We start from the raw sequence: 5,125 nt of genomic DNA on the forward strand, positions 1-5,125 counted from the left end.
CAGTAACATAGGTATGATCACTCAATAATAATAATAATAATAATAATGAGAAATACTTTGTAACCGCAGGTGTCTCACTATGACACAGTGGGGACCATAGTCAGTGGTACCTCTTGCACAAAATCCCATGGAAGGGAGCATTTAAAGGTGGTAAACTCTCTGCCTGTCAGGATATACCCTGAAGGACTCCGAGCAGGGACGTTAGCAGGGAGAAATCTTAAATGCGATAGGTGGTTCTCCTTGTACTGTGCTTGAAACCCTTGGTGGAGCATTTGATTGACATGGGTGAGTATTCAGCTGTGAATGCTCTGCAAGGGCTAGTCTGAGAGAATCAGCAGTCGCTGTTGAAGACACATACCAGGGCTAACGCCAGGGAGGGCCTGCTTGTAGCTGTCAGTTGGTCCATCGACCCTCTGTGGAGGTGTGGCGGCTCACTGAAGTGTGGTCATTGCGGATGGTGGTCCTTAGAGGCAGGGGAGAAGTGAAGAGGGAGATTTTGCAACAGGATCAAAGGCTTGTCAAAGGCAGAAAAAACATCCGGTCGCACCATATTCTCGCTGTTCACAAACACCTGCTCCATCCTCCAGCATCTGCAACACTGAGAGCAGCACCACAATATTAGTTAACTGACAGAGGCACTGACAGAGGCATCACAATCTTAGTTAGCCCTGTATGGGGTGCCGTTTGTACAAAGTTGCACTCTCTGTAAATGTGTCAGGTTTAGGACGGAGTGTAGCACAGTGGGTAAGGAACTGGGCTTGTAACCGAAAGGTCGCAGGTTCGATTCCCGGGTAAGGACACTGCTGTTGTACCCTTGAGCAACGTACTTAACCGGAATTGCTTCAGTATATATCCAGCTGTATAAATGGATACAATGTAAAATGCTATGTAAAAGTTGTGTAAGTCGCTCTGGATAAGAGCGTCTGCTAAATGCCTGTAATGTAATGTAATGCTTAGAGCTGATAAATATGCATACTCTGAGCTATATCCTCAAATGTAAGCTTTATTGTCTTATTTATATTTACAAGTACATTCACGCCAACAACTGACTTTGTCGTGAGCCGAAAACTTAAACTGATAGTCATGAATACAAAGCATGTATTCTTGTAAACTAGTGGAAAGGTAAACAGAAGAGAGGACATCTCATTTTCAGTAAGTTCAAAGTTAGGAGTGGACAAACTCAGAAATTCATTGTAATTAATCTTTCTGGTGGTCTCCATCCTATTCTCTGAATTTATGGGATCAGTTATTGATTAGTTCTGTTGCTCCATTTTTTGTTGGGCCACAAACATGTTTTAAACACTTTCTTGTGGGGAGCAATGTGGAAGTCTTCTGTTACTATTTACAATGTAACTGGAAACTTGTAAATTTTCTTGGAACTTGGAAAATTTTGCTGCATTTCTGAAATATCTTTCTTCACCACCCCATTATTGGAAGGTTGTAAAAATTAGCAGTTATATTTTGCACTTGCTGGGGAGATATTTAAGGATAACCTAACAGTACATTTTTTTATCCCCTTTGCATGTTTGTGTTTGGAGCAACATTAGGGCATTAATTGCAAGGTTGCTGTATAATTGCACTTGCGATACAGATCTTAGTCAATTGCTTCTACATCCTACGCTGGGCACATTTCTTTCCATTATACTCAGCAAGAAGAAGGTGAGATTGCAACCACGCACGCTAGCTTATATCTAGTCTGGAAAATTACTGCAGATACAGAAAGATATTATCTACATAATATAATTTATTTTGTGTTGAGTGTGGACCATTTTAGTTTAGTCTGTTTATGATTAAAAATGTAGCTAGCAAAGACAGAGACGAAGACGTTTCTTAGCGTTTTCACTTTTGTGGTGGTTAGGGCTTATCCTGAGTAATTTAAAATGTAGCTTCCAAGACAACCTTGCTAATGTTTTATTCATTGCCCTGCCTTGTGCTTAGCTCTGGTATTAAGGGCCAGTGATGGTGAAAAAAAAATGCTATGGTACAGGCATATGGTCTCTTTGGGCACTAATAGGATCAGATTGAACTTGTTAGCAGGTGGTGGTTTTTCCCTGCTCAGACTGTTCAAACAGAGACAAAGAAGAAGTTTGGACATCAAAACAAAAAAGGGCATTCCACGGGACACAGTTAATTTTTGAGACATACATCCTCACTTGCGTATATATATCATGTGATTTCAGATATGTTGATTGAAAATGTGTGATCAATGTAACTTGTAGATTGCAAAAAAACAAAAACCAGTTATTCAAGTGAAAAAGCCAGTCCAGTACAAGGATAAGAGTTCAGTAGCAGGAACATATTTGACAGTATGACACACATGTCCCAAGCCGTGAGTAAAAACAGAGGTAGTTCTGCGTCTGCTGGGGAATTATTGAGCCTGGGAGGGGATAATATTGAGTGCGTGGAGGTAGTGTTGAGTCCGTCCCTCGGCTGAACGACGCTCTGGAGCGGGCCCCTGAGAAGAGATTACTCTTTTCTGAGGGGCGACTGTGAGGTGCGAGTGTTTGCTAAACACAGGCAGCTGCTGGGTGATAGGGTCTCGCCTCCCGGCCATGGAGGTGGTCACATGATGCGGGGGAGGGCAAAGTTCTTTCCTTTTCATCGGGGAGAAAAGAAAAAAAAGGGGGGGGGGGGAGGGGGGCGAGCCAGGCCCGGTCCATAAATTAATGGCAGCAGTGGCCAGGAAAGAGGCCCAAAGGCAAAATAATTATTTATCCAGCCCTTGGCGGTGAGGCACGGAGAACCATCAATCAACGGCCAATTATTCACTAGTTAATCAGTCGTGGCCTCGCTTTTATTGAGAGGTTACAGTGTAATTAAGTTGGCAGAATCGTTTTCATTCATCAAAAGCTCAACACATGGCCCTGCTTTTTTTTTTTTTTTTTTTCCTTCCCCCAGCCCAGCCTGCCCTGACCCTCCTCCCAGGGTCTGATGGGAAAGGCTGACGACGCAGGCACGAAGGAGCCCCGTTTTCCCTCCTCTCGAAGCACCTGTCCGTCCGTGCACCACGAGGGTACCATTTACAGTCGTGCTGAAGGTTGAACAAGATTTATTCAAAACAACGACAGTAACAACAAGCGCAATTATACTCCTTGACCTGTTGCAGTCATTTTTCAGCAGAGTGACAGGTTTTCTCAGCGTGACAAAAAGCGAAATACCTTCCTTGGAAATGCAAAGTCTGGGAAAAGCAACCTTCCTCCACGCTGCTTCCCTTGGATATAAGAAGTTCTGATTGATCGCGTTAGCGTTTGCCCCTTGCCTGCTTCTGCATAATGCACTGAATGCACATTATAGTCATTCACATCGCGATGTGAATTCTTCCTGTGTATCCGATTAAGCATTACAGCCCAAACACACAGCAGCTACTCTGTTCAGGACTGGCAGCTCCTGCATAGCAGCAGTGCTAACCTCAAAGTCAGGGGTGCTGCAGTGGGTGGGAGCTGAGCCCAGCTGAGCTGAGCCTGTCTGCAGCATTGCAGCAGAGAAAGAGCCAACAACACACTGAACACACTCTGAACAGGCACTAAACACACAATGAACACACACTGAGCAGGCACTAAACACACACTAAACACGCACTGAACTGGCACTAAACACACACTGAACACACACTGAGCAGGCACTAAACACACACTGAACACAAACTGAGCAGGCACTAAACACACACTGAACACACACTGAACAGGCACTAAACACGCACTGAACAGGCACTGAACACACACTGAACATGCACTGAACACACACTGAGCAGGCACTAAACACGCTCTGAACACACACTGAACATGCACTGAACACACACTGAACACTCACTGAACATGCACTGAACACAAACTGAACATGCACTGAACACTCACTGAACAGGCACTCAACATGCACTGAACATGCACTGAACACACACTGAACATTCACTGAACATGCACTGAACACAAACTGAACATGCACTGAACACTCACTGAACAGGCACTCAACATGCACTGAATATGTATTAACCTCACACTGATCACACACTGAACATGCATTCAGTGCACACTTAACCTACACCGCATAAACACTCAGATTGCACTGAGAACACTGAAAATGCACTGACAATGTAATCAAGGGGGACACAAAATGTCAACTTATAAATCAGGCTAGCTTCTAAAATTTTTGAATAATTCCACGGTTCTAAATAAACATGAGGACAATGGGAGACCGTTATGTCCAGCGCCAGTGCGCACAGGCCACAGATAGGCACACCGACAGCAGCAGCAAGTCAGACTGACTCTGTTTAGAGAGTGAAGGTTTGAATCTTCCCAGTGGTGAGGACACGTTGTTTGAAGTACAGTAGACATATGCAAGGCTGTAGCAGTTGTCAAACCTCGGTGCTGACGGAGAGCAGGCTGATGTTAGCACTAGTGGTGATCAATTTCATTTCCTGTCTTTTGAGGCTTTTGGCAAATGCAGACATTTCACTTAAACATATGTATTTCTTTTGCGATTAATATGCATATGTTCAGATACAAAAACACTGCACATACATATACATTTTGCACACAAACACATACACACACACACACACACACAAACACCTATTGTACATAATAAATAGAAACCCATGTATGAACACATCTAAATTTATCACAAACCCAAGTACACTGATATACATACATTAAGGTGTATAACCGAGAAAATAAAGAATTCACGCAAACATGTGCAGGCAGTCTGCTGTCATTATTCACTCAATATTTTCAGAGACTGTTCAATATAACTTGAGGCAAATCTACACAATGTAGAATGACAATGACTGGTCTGATAATATGGAGAAATCTATCACAAAAGGGAGAGAACCAAATAAGGACTCCTGCATATTGCAAGATAATATGCAAATTACGTTTCAGGTAATGCTTAGTGTATAAGGGTAGTGTGCCATTTTAGTATTGCATGCAAATGTAACCAGTATCAAAATGAAAATGTAACCAACAGCACATTTTATATTTAGCATAGAGTACAGTTACTAGAGGAATGACACTTGATACATATGCTCTTATCTCTGCTTTTTGACAATGACCAGTGAAGTTCACACAGTATGTACCTAACTTTATGAGGAGAATAGTTAGATACATACTGTGTAAGAGAGGACAATGAT

The sequence above is a fragment of the Anguilla rostrata genome, chromosome 9, assembly GCF_018555375.3.
Source record: "Anguilla rostrata isolate EN2019 chromosome 9, ASM1855537v3, whole genome shotgun sequence".
In the NCBI taxonomy this organism is placed as follows: domain Eukaryota; kingdom Metazoa; phylum Chordata; class Actinopteri; order Anguilliformes; family Anguillidae; genus Anguilla; species Anguilla rostrata.